The sequence below is a fragment of the Cygnus atratus genome, chromosome 4, assembly GCF_013377495.2.
Source record: "Cygnus atratus isolate AKBS03 ecotype Queensland, Australia chromosome 4, CAtr_DNAZoo_HiC_assembly, whole genome shotgun sequence".
NCBI classification, from domain to species: domain Eukaryota; kingdom Metazoa; phylum Chordata; class Aves; order Anseriformes; family Anatidae; genus Cygnus; species Cygnus atratus.
The window spans coordinates 43,256,661-43,271,598 of NC_066365.1; positions in this window are offsets into that span (position 1 = coordinate 43,256,661).

Here is a 14,938-nt window from a genome sequence, read left to right on the forward strand (position 1 = left end):
CTGCTCATCAGCTCCTGCTCTACCTGCACTCGCTATTTGGGAGCTGCCAGCTAAGCAGCCAGATTTGCTGACTTTGGTTCAGGCTTCATTAATACAGAGATAAAGCCCTCTATCTATCAGAAATGCTTCACTCATTGCTAATCAAGCAGCACCTCTCATTTTCCATGCTACTAACAGTGCCCACTCATGCTCCTGATAGGGCGCCACTCAGACTGAACTTGCTTACAGCTTAGTTACTTAGTTACTACGTTAATTAAGCACCTAAGTACCTTAACACATTAGGATTTAAAAAGACAGTATGAGTTCACTGGACATTTCCACTTCCGAGTCACAGCAAACAGCACAGGAAGAATTAAACCAGCTATAAAGACCTCAAAAAACATAACCCTCACATAAGGCAGACTATTCATTAGGTGTAAGTTCAGAGTCCAATTCTGTTTGAATTTTAAAGGCAAAAACAAACAATATATCTGCTTCAAAAAATTTAAACACAATAAGGGCAAATTCGCAGTGAAAGAACATAGTAGCTCCATGGGAAGCTGAATACTTTGATATTTTTAAGAAAAAGCAAGCTTTGAAACAAAGTATATGTCAGTATCAGATCTTTCAGGTTTGCTTCTTGATCCTTCTGCAGTCAAAAGGTCTCACCTGATTAAAGCAGGTGCTCATACAGTAACATTTTCTAATTTGGAGCAAGAGGTTATGCACAAGACCGTAAGAGCTACCACACTTTTTCAGAACAAGATATCTATGCCAACACCTTGTCCCCTGATAACAGCTGAGAGCAGATGGATAAAAAAGAGCAGAACTGGGTGAGCACACAGATACCTCCCTGGCAGTCTCCCAGCAGCCAGCCATTTGAGGATCAGAGACTTCCTGTGCCAGACTTCTTTTTATCTGTTTAGTCACCCTCAATTAATTTCTCTTTCATGAACCTGTCCAGTTGACCCTTGTACCCATAAAGCACGCTATCTGGTTGCTTTAAGTAGATAGACAGGTATCCACGGTATGCGAGTCAGCAGCATTTTACTGCTACTGAAGGGAGGAAGCTGCAAACCAAGAGCTTTTGCAAGACTGCATGCTTAGCAGCTCACCATTTCACCACCACCACCCCCCGCCACGCAGGCTACGTGATGGAATCAACAGGTAACAAGAGAACTCGATAAGACAGGTGAAATCTGCACATCTAAATGCTGCAAGTTCATAGGGACACAGCAGTTGGGAGCCTGAAAACAACTCGGGATTCAAGTTTTATAACCAGATAGCTGAGCTCAGCCTCTGAAGTATCTTAATGGAAGCCGAAGTTTGCAGGCACATCTCTATTTAAAATGCTATAAATTTCACAATGGCAAGATTTATAGGAGGACAACACAGAGAGGAATTACTTTCTTAAGTCCAAATCCAAGAAAGAGAAACCAGTCACCAAAACCACTGACTAATAGCCTTTAATTAGTCCTCCATTAGAAACTTGGTTGTGGTGACACAGTAAATGAAGACAAAGAAATGAGGTGGCATAGAAACGATCCAGACACACCACTGTGATTTTGAAGCCAAAATTCCACTGATTCTCATTACAGAAATATCTCATAAAACTAGAAATAAATCCACAAGAAGCATCAAAGCAGAAGTTACTGTCTCCTGGCACTTCTGAAAGATTCACCCACGTTCCTCCTTCCTGTTGTGCCAGCCAGAACTGCAGCACTTAAGTCTTACTTGAGCATCATAAATAGCCCTTAAGTGGGATTGAAGTGATGCAAAGCAACCGTGCACACCCCTTGCACAGGAGGGAATTTTACCATCTGTGCTCAACATGGAAACCAGTCAGCACTGCATCTGCTCAGTGGGCCATCTTCAGTCCTGCAAACAGCAACCGAACAAGATACTTTTCGCTCTAGATGTCTTTTCTGTGGTGAAATTTATTTATATATATATATATAATATATATATATATATATAAATTTCACCTCAGAAATATTATATATCACCTCAGAAACCTTATATATATATAAGCTAGTCATCCTATGACAAAAAGATTACTGTCTCTGTTTTATGAATTCAAAATGAAGTAGAGAAGAAGGAAGAAGTTGAAGACACAGAAAACCCCTTTGGAAATAGCTGGTAAGGTCTCCGAATGGCAGCCCAGGCTTTTGACTACAGAAGTACAAAGAGATTCTTGCAGACCTCTTTTATTTATTCTGCATTGGGCAGCTCTGACTGTGAGACAGAAATGGCTAATCCAGGCCTGAGAACTGAAATATTAGAGGAAAAAGCAAGTCATAGACATTTAATGAGATCCTCCTAACACATATACAGAATAAAACCTATGCAGATCGCCTACCATCTTCTGTTTGCCCTTAAAACGGGCAGAGAAGTTTCTTGCTGCCTGGAAAAGGACAGCAAGGGAGAGGTCACGATCTCACCCTTGCTCCGCACCAGTGTACATGCCTCATTCTTGGTAGGGATGTTAATGCTGTCTCTGATTTACACTGTCCAGAGACCCCTGGAAGAAATCTGCCTGAGCCAGCCAGAGCACTGCAAGGATTCCTACAGCATGTAATCCAGTAATATCATCCCAGAGCCACAGACAAGCCTTCTACATGCAGACCCGTTGCTCAGGAATTCATGCTCTCTAAAAATAGAAAACCTTATGCCTGCAAGCATATCACACTGACACACGTTAGCTTCTGTCACCAGCAGCGTTAATGAATCTGCTACTTCTACAGCACACCACTGGGAATCTCCCCTAAAAGTCAGAGAAGATGATGGAAAAATCCAGAGAAATAAGAGAATAAAATTTCTCTACTTATTTTGTTACTTTTCCAGTAAGTATTCCATTCGTAACAAATATTTTGTGTTTTGACGGGTGCACAAAAGATGTCTCATGCAGAGACACAGTTCCTTTCTCTCCAAGAGCCTGCACCACTGCTACACAGGTCACATTCGCTCAGGGGACAGCTGTGCTCTGCATATCATCCTTCACTCTTATGAATATATCTCTGCTCAAAATTGCTATTCAAGAGCTGAGGCCACTGCACTAAACAGTGCACACAGTGTAGCTCTCCAATTAGGGAAAACAAGCTTTATACATGCTGGGGTCTTGAACAGTTATGCACCCAAACCTATAGTGAGTGGTCTTCTACAGCAGTTTATGACAGCAATAATTTATAGACTCAAAACATGGCTGTATTGTTTAGTGTAGCAACAATTAAGACAAAATGGCTGTATTTGGAACAAGAGACACTGAAATAAAACCCACTGTTTTTCCAAACTACGCTTAACTTCAGTTTTTAGCTAATTAAGATTTTCAGAGTGTGATTTTCAGAGTTTGGTTTTCAGGTGCACTGCCCTCTCTTTTCACCTCCGTGATCCTCTCATAAAGAACTCAAAAGAAATTCTTAGCGTTGTTTTCTCCCTCTCTTTCTAAATCAAGCAAAACAGAAAATAGATTCTTCCAGAAAAAAAAAAGTGCAAAATGAAATTCTCTGTGTCCTGAGGTAGACTGAGAACAGTCTACCTAAAAAAAAAAAAAAAAAAAAAAAGAAAAGTCTCCACAATATCCTGGCTGCTCCTAAGTTGCAGCTTGAAGGTCTGTAGGCCCTGTGGCATTAGCTGGGATTTCCTTTAGGCACCCTCTGGATGAAATTTAATTCTGTCTCTGAATCACAATTTTAGATGTGACTTTTTTTTTTGCTTTTATGTAACTGGCACATCAAGGCAAACATTTGGAATAGAGCTTTGAGTGCAAGCCACATTTGTTGCTGAATAAACAAAGTCATTCCTACAAAAAAAAAAAAAGTGTACTTCAAGGTATAAAACAATTGTGGTTTTTTGACCAGAGGAAAAAAAAAATCCTTAGCCTCTCATTTGGATAGATACCTAGAAAGAAATACCACTGTTGTCTGAAGCACTGATTAAGGCCAAAGGCAGAGAGCAGCTAGGAGATAAGCCAATAGTCTGACCTAGCAAATCATATCCTTTGTTCATCATGTTTCCTGGGGATTTGAAACAGCTCTTCCCATTCTCTCAGAAACCAGATAAATAGAGAATGATGGCTTTAGAGCTTTTCAAGTGACAATAACAGGAGGAGAGGCAGGCCTATAGTAACAGACTTTAACAAGGGTAGTACAGCTGACATAGGAACCCATATATTGGCTTATTGAGCAGATTCCTCCCCCGCAAAATAAAGTTTCCTTCTTCACATGCAACTCTAGTAAAGCTTTAGTACTTCCTATGGCCTGGCCATGTCCCTAATTTAAAAATAAAAATAAATACATGCTGAAAAGGCAAAGCTACAAGACAGGGTGGGGAGATGAGGCTCGTTTTTCAGCTTTAACCGTTTCATGAGTCTTACCTGATTTCAAGTGTCTGATAAGTACCTGATACCAATTTTTAAGTATTACACTGAAAAAAAATAGGCAGTAATAATGCTGCATGTAAAAAACACTTTCTGCAGTTAGAGAATAATAAAGAGCTGGAACAGAACACAACAGTCTGCTCCATTGCATCTGTTCTTCCTGGTATTACACCATCAAAGCAATGCTACACTAGCACTCAGAAGAAGTGGAGATAGTGTGTTACAGCTTAATTAAGCTAAGAGAAAAATTATTTTCACTTTTCCTCCAGATGTTCCCACACTCACCATATAAGATGAACAGAAAACCCACAATAAGGTTTGTGGTTAGAGCAACAGTAAACCCATTACCAAATTTCTCTGAGACTGTTCTGGAAGTTTACGATGTAAGAGTAAAGTAAAATTTTATGCACCTCGTTAGGCATATCACACACCTCTGAAAGTAAATATAACTAACCTGATTTGGGACTATCTGGGAGAGAAAGGGTTCACCAACCATAGGAAGAAATTTATTTTGCATGGTATTATAAATGAACTCTAAATTCTGCCAGCTGTTCATATTTGGACAACTCTTACATACATAAACAGCCCTCATCTTTAGTTTGGTGCCTTTAAGTTCAGCACTTGTCTAAATAAATGTTGTATCCTCAAATACAGCTATACTGACAAAAAAATGGTACAATATTCCATGACACTCGACAGTTGGATAAGGAATCCTCTCTACAATGCTTCTGACAGCTACTCTATGCAATTCAACAGATTTATCATATATTTCTGTTTATCTTTCTATAACCATACAGAAAGAAAGAAAAAAAACTACAAATTTAAAAACTCCAGCTAAAATGCGGTAATCTGAAGTTATTCCTGGATTTTGGGCATGTAAGAGAGACTGTAAAAACATCCTGATGTTTTGTAGTATTTCACCCTAACGGTTGCAGAACAAATAAGAAAATAAGCTCTAGATCAAAAGTTGTGTGTGTTTGGGGACTTTATGGCTTTTTCCCTATTAAAACACAAAAGACACTCCTCACTGTAAGGGAAGTTTCACAACTTTGGAGCACCTGCAGATCAGTCAAGCAGAAAAATACATATAAGATGTCCAGAACATTAGACTGTATGGTGGCTTCTACCAGAATGTATACCAGCAAATGATCTCCAGCATTTCAAGGCAATAGGACTTAAATCCCACCAGTGAATGGCTGGATAGTTCCCAATAAAATATAAAAACAGCCTCCTTTCAGAGTTTGTCCAGAAGCAGGTTTGAACAAAGTCAGTGAAGGAAAACACAGTCTCATTCTGTGTATTTGCCTACTTTTAAATGTCTTGTGCCAACGGGGATCCCAGAAATTATTCTAGGAGATAGGTAGTTTCCCGAAGCACTCTTGTTGGTTTAAACAAAATTACTCCGTTTTTGCTCTACTCAAGATTCACATAAACTAAAAACCTCAGAATAATTCTCAGGTCAAAACCACAAGATCCAAAGGAAAATGGCTAATTTCACATAGTTTTGATACTGAATCATATGGTAAAGTCTTACACAGTAGTTTTTAGGAAAACGTGTTTACCCAAAAGTGGATAAACAAAATCTGTGAGGAGTTCACCCACAACTACACTTTTAAAGAGTTCATTCTTGGCACAGACGGCGACACCTCCCTTCAGCTTGAATGGAAAACTCACCTGCCTATGCCAGGACTAACTTTGGTCACTAGCATCTGCAAACATACAGCAGAGGATCTGCTTTCCCACAACTAACTGAAGTTTTACACCTTTGTCAATTCACCCTTTTTGATGAGGTACACAGCAGCAAAACAGCGGTCTATCAGGATGTGGGCTAGTTTGTTTTCAGAGAGATTCAATATGCAGCAGACACTGTGCCATATTTAAGCAATAAAGAGCACTGCTTCTGTCCATCATAAGAACTTGTTTGGAATTATAAAGACATATGGTATTTTTAGAGGCTGAAACAAACATACTGACTCACAGTCACCACTGCCAATTGAGAATAAGGCACATTTACTGATGCAACCAATGTTCCACTTCAATCCGCTTTCCCATCAAACCTCAATGTTTTATTTTAGCTGCAAAAAGGTTTATTAAAATCCTGCAGCCACATGATAACTCTCTCAACTGAGAAGTATAGTGTGAGGCTTAAAAAAAAAAAAAAATCGATGCAATCCTGCTCCTTTTAAAAAACACCCTTTCTGAGCTGCATTCGGCATTCTGCCAAATTCATATTTTCATTTAATAAAAGCACCATAAAGTCAGTACTACAGATGTTTCCATGATTTTTACACAACCAGAATCAGGAGATCTGAGATAACATCTCCAACTCTGTCACCAACTGTAACTTCAGACAAACTACTGAATGCTTTGTGGATTGGACTTATTGTTCTTAATTTGCAGATAATAACAATTTGTATTTGTACCACAGTAGCATCTTCACCCTCTTCCCCACAAGCCTAGGTTTTCTATTACACGAGAGTAAGAGACAGCCACAGCTGACAAGCATATGTTTGTTTACCTACCCTTGTCAGCGAGAGCTTGAAGGTTAAATCCTAATACTTACACTGTATGGGTTTGTGGTTTTTTTTTGTTGCTGTTGTTTTAATTTGTTGTACAGAAGATGATGAACATGCTACAGTTATCACTTGGTTGCAAATACACCTCTTAGAGTAAGAATATCTTTGCAAGAAGTTACCTAAACTGAGGTCCTCAGTCTTCCCTAAATATTCAGTGCTCCAAGCAAAACACAGCCAAGTGAATGACACCCTGCTGTTCTCCTAGATGACAGCAAACAAAAAGCACAGGAAAAATTTATACCGTAGTGAATCATATGCATATTTTGACTGGTGGAAGCTCTGCCAGAGAATGGAAAGAAAGATTAATTTAGTTGGTTTATCCCTTCCCTCAACCTCCACACAGCCTAAAACAGTGCCTTCTTACAAAGCCTGCCCACATCCTGGCTCCCCTCCAGGGAGGCACTGGTGTATGCAGGCTGTGTATCAGACAGCACTTTGTCCTCGCCAGGATGTGGTCTGCCTTTGTAACAAGGCCTATGCAAATGGATGCCCAGGAGCCCTTGCAGCCGACTGTGGCGAATACCACTTGTTCCTTCACCAGACATAAATGAACTGTAACTAGCTCAAAGCAGAACAAACAATATAAGAAAAGAAGGGAAAACATCCAGATTTAACCAGATTAACGATAACAGCTCTCCTGAGGAAAGACTCCCTGAAGAGGAGAATTCAGGAATTATTAGCAGCCATTAACCAAGTTTCTAGTTCATGACATGCCATGCAGTGAAAAATACAAGTCTGTGATTTCCGTTGTAAAAGTATTTGGGAGGATTAACTTTGCAGAAGACACACTGGCCACAGTGCAAACTGCTGTCCTAAATGTTTCATATTTGTTTTGCATCCCCAGCACCCTACTAAAAATAAAAGCAAGAGGAAAAAACATGCATACACCTGTATAGGGCTTAGCTACAAGTGCACAGCTGAACCACCAAAAAGGTCACCATTCCTCTGCTGCACTAAACCCTCTTGGCTCATCTTGAACCCTTCTTTCAGCCCTTTCACTTAGCCGAGAATACTCAACTTCAGAAAAACTGCTCCTTCGCACAAACCACAACTGCAACACATGCATTAAAAGAGAACAATGAACAGCAAGGAATTTCTAGTGTTTTTCCCTCAAACTTTCTTACTGTAGTTCTGCCATCACTCTGCTAAGGCATGATCTTGGGAAAAAGATGAAAATCATTAATGCTGTGACTCCATTTCTGAAAGCAGAGACATTAGGGTGACTGAAATCTGAAGTACTGATGCTGTACTGGAAGAATGGGTGCTGGCAGCAAGCTGTTACCTCATCAGCAGGCGCAGATCTTGCTAATTGCTTTCAAGCTGGATCACAGAGTAAAAAAATTCTATGAAAGCTGTAAGAAACAAGGAGCAAGCAGACTAGCCTATCTCATGATTAACACAAGAAATTCACCTCAATCCACATATGGACTCCATCACCTTGAGTAGGAAAAGAAAGTGTCAGTGGACCATTAGATCCAGATATATCACGTTCCAAGTGGCACTCTTGGAACACATTAAAGGACAGTTTTGTCCTAGCCAGCATGGCTGACATGGAAATGACTCTCTTCTCAGAAAAATACCAAGCTGTTCAGCAAGTTAAGGACTGGGACCCAAGTGTTAAAGGTCAGAGACCCCCTGCTTTCTTCACATGTCTCAGGACGACTAATGAAGAAAATAGAAAGGGGAAAGCAGAATAGTTAAGTTTTCTGGGCCCACTATATTTGCAGCATCCTCAGGCAAACAAACTCAAATGCCATCCTGACCCCAGCTGTTCCTTTTCCGTGGAAGAACTGAGGACCATTCATCTTCCTTAACTTTTGAGAACAGTTTCACTGGCAGTCAGACAGCAGAGAAAGTGCATCCAAACCACACTGACAACATCCACGAGCACGCACCAGCAGGCTCTCTGCACCACGCAGCTCAAAGGAAGGTGCTTCTCTAATCAAGAGATCTAGAGCACAGCAGCTAGGGACACTGCCCTTCAGATTTCTGAGCAATGCCTCTCCATGCTCAGTACAGAAGGGGATCAATAGCACTTCTGATTTTCACCTACCGTCCAATGACTGGGGATCTCTTTTTGTCCTAAACACTCGCTGCTTGCACAGCTGTTAGCTGACAGGCAAGTTGCAGCTGAGGGTCAAGTCAGCAAACATAGCAAAGGCTGATGGTAGTCCAGGACACTGACTCAATGCATCAGAACCTGTTGTAACAGGACTTCCAGCCAAACCTATTTTTCTTTTTAATCTCAGTTATAATCAACACTGGGGTTACATGATATTCCAGAACACCCTTCCAAAAAATTAACTTTAGGTTTATAAATCTTTCTTACTCACTTACAAATCACCTGTGACTGTCTACAAAGATTTCACTCTGATAATAACACTTTTCTGTGTTATAGCACAATCTCCAACAACTTCTTGCTTCATATTCCATTTCAGCTGCTTTTCTCTTCCCAGAGCACCACCACCTTTTTCCCCCAGCCAGTTACCTTCTGTTCCTAATGGATATAGGGTTAAATTTACAAAGTGTTTTTATCCTAATTACAAGCCTTTCAGCTAGTACCTTGGTTTTAGCCACAGCAGGAAATGATATGCAAAATATACTTTCATACATCTGACAGTCCCCAAAACTACCGGTCATATAAATTCTGCCAATTTACTCTAATTAAAGCTAAGCAGTGTCGTGTGTGCTTAAACGGTCAATCTGTCTTGAAGTAATTATACCTGAAGGCAGGAATACATCAGGGCTTCCTTCTCTTGGAATTAAACTCAGATGGGCAACTGAGAAACAGTCAAGGGACATTTGCTAATGATTAAATCCAAATTACATCTCCTTTCAGTGTTCGTACCAAGTACAAGCTGCTGCATGGATGCTGATGGATTTGTGGAGGAAGGAGGCAGATGGTACAAGGCACTTGTCAACACCACATTGCCTGCACAAGGCTCTCTCTCACACCCACTATTGCGGAGGCTTGCACTATGAAGCAATGCACTAGGGATTCAAAATGAGACTCTGAGACAATGTAATATATGTTCACTCCCAGTGATAAGATTTCTTGCAATTCTTAGTCATTTCATTTGCAATGTAACCACTGCACTTACTGAGGATCTGTTTGATTCATCTTTATTGTCAACTCTGACCACCAGCACAAAGATGAAGAAAGCCCTCTTCCATATCCAGTGTGGAGTTCAGGGCTCCCTCTCTCTACCTCTGGAAGCTCTCAAGTCTTTGCATTTCATTTTGCCTTGTGAAGTCAGCTGATCATAGAGGCCCTGAGACTGTAAACAGATTCTTTATGGGAAGTTGTCCTTTTAAGGAGACAGCTTATACAGAAAAGTGCCTAGGCAACACCAAGTTTCAGTGTAAGCAAAGTTGGAAGAGCCATCATGTAGAGCTCCCAGGGGGCAGAAGACTGTTAAAGTCCCACCTTCCACTCTGTAGTGTCAAAAGACGTCTGTCAAATTTTGCCTTTTTTTTTTTTTTTTAAAGAGAAGACTAAAGACTTCTAGAAATAAACAACCACATTGATTCAGTTAGCTGAAGGGGTTGGACTGCTCCATCCAAATCCTCCTTCCTGTTCTCACATACAGAGCAGGGAGCACAGAAGGCACAAAGAGAATGAGAAAAGAAAAATCATTAACCACTAGCTACACTTACACAACCATATTTTCAGTGCCACTCAACAGCATGTAACTCCAAATTCATACTGCTCCCTGCTGTGCTCAAAGACTGTTAGTCAAAAGGATGCTTACTTCAGCCTTCTGGGAGCTGACAAATTTAGCTTTCTCTCTCTGGGATCTGACTATCCCATCCTGTCACACGGGAAGATGATTATGAATGACAATGTGATAAGTAACTTTTTAAAAAGGTGAAAAAAATCTGACTTGAATATTCCACTTAGATTCCCATCCTTTGCTGGTTCGCTGAGGTGATGCCAAGATTCCCAAAAGGAGAGGGACATACCAGCAGAAGACAGTCTTCTTCAGTGAGGACCCAATTTGCTGCTATTCAGGTGATAACAGGCCTACAAAAGCTTAAATATATATATATATAAATGTTTAATCTAATTTCAGCCTTCAGAAACATCATCTGAAAGAAGAAAATTATAAAAAGAAAGTCTGAAAGACCTACGCAGCTTTTATCTGTAAGCTATGATTTGACCATTAAAAAAAAGAAAACACCCCACACATAAGGCTTTTCATCAAACTTAGGCTTGCAGTCCTTTTTCAAAAACAGGTGGTACTTCAGGTCCCCTCTCATTCTCCCTGTATTCTTCTCGCCTATTTACCTATTTTACACAAAAATGATTTTATTTTAGTTGGATTAAAATATTAGTACATATGCCTATCTTTATTCCTTTATTATAATAAATTCCAGCTATACTAATCACAACAGGCCAGTTCTTCTTCCTATTCCCTAGAACTGGTCCTTTCCAAAAGTGCCAGAAGCATATTTCTTCATGTGTACCTAAAATAATCTGTTGGTAATTATCCAGCAATATCCTGGGTTTTTAAAATGCAAGCATAAACACAGCAGATATCATTCCATGACAGAATTCACTGCTTACTTTTTTTTGTTAAAATACTTTTAGAACCTTAACCTGCTAAAACACCTGGGGTGGGGGGGTTGTTAAAAGTTACTTTGGCACTAACGAAATGACAAATAACTAGTATGGGGCACAAGAGAGAAGAGACAAAACCAAAGAACACAGTTTTCCATCATCGGAGTAGGCAAAGCAGGAGCAGCTGTTTTAGGAAGATATTTTCTTGAAAGAGGTACCTCACAACAGAGTACCCAAAACCGCGCTTTCCATTCCAGTCTCTGTGGACTTCTGGTTGCCAGATGACTGTTAATCAGTACTAATTGTGAAGATGGGCACTAGGATAGGAATATGTGTCCACCATGAAGTAATCTGAGCCAGTAACTTCATTGTAGCTGATGTTACTGGTTTCAGATCACTAGCAGAAGGTATGCCTGTGGCCTAGCAATGAATAATGATAGAACACTGAACTTATCTCCTGAGATACCTAGTCTATTTTAGCTCAGCTAAAAACAGATGAACTACAACTTTTACAATCAAACCTGATTCCATTAGCCTAACCCAAGCTTGTTTCTCACTCACAGCTGTCTCGCCCTTTAAAAAGGGGGGGGAGAAGAAAAAATGCCAATTAAATATCTTCATAGAGAATATTTTAGATTCCCTTCCTTCCCCCTAGCAGGGATAATGTTTGTATCTTCATCTTTTGGACATTTTCCAGAGTGCTTAACTTTGGAATTTACATGCTATGCTTGCCACAGCAAGTGTCTCTTTAGACTAACGCTATATTGGTCTACATACTGTCACTCCTCCTTTTCCCCAGAGCTCGCAGTAATGAGTGGACAACTTCTTTGCAGTAATTGTGGTCTGTCAGAAAAACAAAGGAGAGGAAGTGTGTATCATTTGGCTGTCTGTTTAATTTTAGCATAACAATTCCATTTTTAGGTACATATAGTCTACAATAGAGTGGACATATCCAAGTTTAGCACACAAAACTCTAAATAAGACTGTTACTTTACAAAACCACAGCACAGAATAGCAATTGTTTCTAGCACGGTAACCGCAGTGATTGAGAGATGCCCAAAGTAACTTGTTTTTTAAAGGAGAAACTTCAGTGCATGGTGGTACGCTCTGAAACCACACATATAAATGGATTAGGCCATGAGCACAGCAAACAATAGTTCCATTACTTTGGCTTAAGTCTGTTTTCACAAAGCTAGACAGTACTTAAAAAAAAATCTCCTTGCTCTTTCCAATATCACTGGAGGGCAGGGTCAGGAAAGAGATATTTTCTGCAAGCGCACACCAGGATATGCTAATATTATCAAGCCTTTTGCTTTGTCGTCAGGCTATTCTTATTTTGCTTCTAATGCTACATGAATGTTTGACTGCTGTTTTCAGTCCACATAACAGCTATATTACTGGAGGTTCCAGTCTGTTGTTTTTCTTCGAAGCTAGGCTTCAGTCTTGGTTAATGTTTGCCCAGAAATATGTAATTGCGGACTTCCTCCTCATAAACCGTTCCAGAGCACCGGCTGCCATCCTTCCATGCTATTATTATCTCTGTGCCTGCAGGCTAGAGCAGGGTGTGCTCTCACATTTGAGAGGATAGATAACCCTTTCCTTGCAGGAAAGGCACTGGATGCCTTTGATTGCTGCAGCTGCTACTAAAGATTACCTGAAAGTTTTGTCAGTGTATTTTTATTCTATAATCTAGGGGTAGAAAATTAGTTTCAGCACAGGCCTAATAAGTCACAAATAGATCTAAGAGAACCTGAGAATAAAACAAACCTTTCAAGCCATCTGCTTCATAGCCATTGCATATACGTTTCTGAGCTTCTTAGTTCTCTATTCTGCCCAATCGTCCACAATTAAAAAAAAAAAAAATCAAGAAAAACAAGCCCATGTTCAATATTTTTCCTATATTGTTAAATATTCTCATGTACAGCAGGAAAGAAGAAACCTGGACTAGTTTCTGTATAAAGCTCAGATTTTCAAACAAAAAGCCATATAATTCAGTATAAGAATCATTTCTAGGGAAAAAAAAGAACGAAAGAAGGAAAGAAGGAAAGAAGGAAAGAAGGAAAGAAGGAAAGAAGGAAAGAAGGAAAGAAGGAAAGAAGGAAAGAAGGAAAGAAGGAAAGAAGGAAAGAAGGAAAGAAGGAAAGAAGGAAAGAAGGAAAGAAGGAAAGAAGGAAAGAAGGAAAGAAGGAAAAAGCATTTATTCATTTTATTTTGGACAAAGTATTCAAGCCAATACAGTGCTGTAAATGTAGTATCAGCAATGACAGTAAAGCCTCAGGCATCAGCAGACAGGTAGGTGATGTTCAGAATTTAAAGTGGTGAATATGCCCCAACAGAGAAAGCCCAACTCATGTTGAGCTCCTCAAGAGATCTTTAAAAATCTATCCTCCCATGAGCCTTACCCACATCTTCCAAGGATAACATGGAGATACAGAGGCAACATTATGTAAAAATGATGAGAAGGTTTGCAATAGAACAACCTCAAGAAACTTGAGAAATTAAACTGATGAAACCTGTTTAGATACTTTGTAGTTGACAGGTCTTCTAAGGTCTTGCCCAGATCCCTGCTGATGATACCCTGGCATGCTTTCCAGTCCTGACATTCCCTCTTTGCCCTCAAACCATCCAGGTCTGGGACCTGTTGTAGTGTGTTGAGGCTCACATCCAGTCTATTCACCTGGATTGCCTCTAAGGAGAAACAAGGGGAAAGGGAAATTCAGTTTGAGCCCAGAATCTCACCCTGATAAAGACTGAGGGCATGTCTAGCACATGCACCTAGTCCCAGAAACTGGGAAGCCTTCTTGTTTCAAGTACTACGGCATAGTCTAAGATGTTCACTGTCCTTGAACAGGCAGATCACACTAAACAGAGCAGATCAGGCAGAACTCACACACACTAAACAAGATAAACCTGTGTCCAGCTCCTCTGCTCAGAGAGATCAGTGGATATCTGAAGTGCAGTGAACTAAGGCAGTACCTCAGGTGGAACAATGGTCCAGTGAAAAGCCTTTGCTTTCTTCCAGATTAAAATTCACTGATGAGCAACAGCTGGAAAAAAGTTTTTAGCAATCACATAAAACTAGAGGTATCTTTATTTCTGACAACAGATGGCTATGAAGCACTTGATGTTTTTAGTAGCTTTCAGATGCCTCTTTTTCCTGAGCTCACTGCAGACTACACAGCAGTTCAGAGAAGGGTGATGTTCCACACAATGTGTTACTAGAGAAAGGTACCCTAAAACAGAACAGAACAGCAGTGACAGCTTAGAAAACTTTAGAAAGACTTACTGATAAAAGGCAGAGGCTGTTTTTGGAAGGGAAGAAGGACTAACTGAGTCTCCGGATAACAAATCGGAGTTCTAGAGACATTCAGAATGGACTCGCACAGAGCAATTAATGAAGAACTAAGTTTACTCAAACCCAACACCATTTGCCATGCAAAAGAAGTC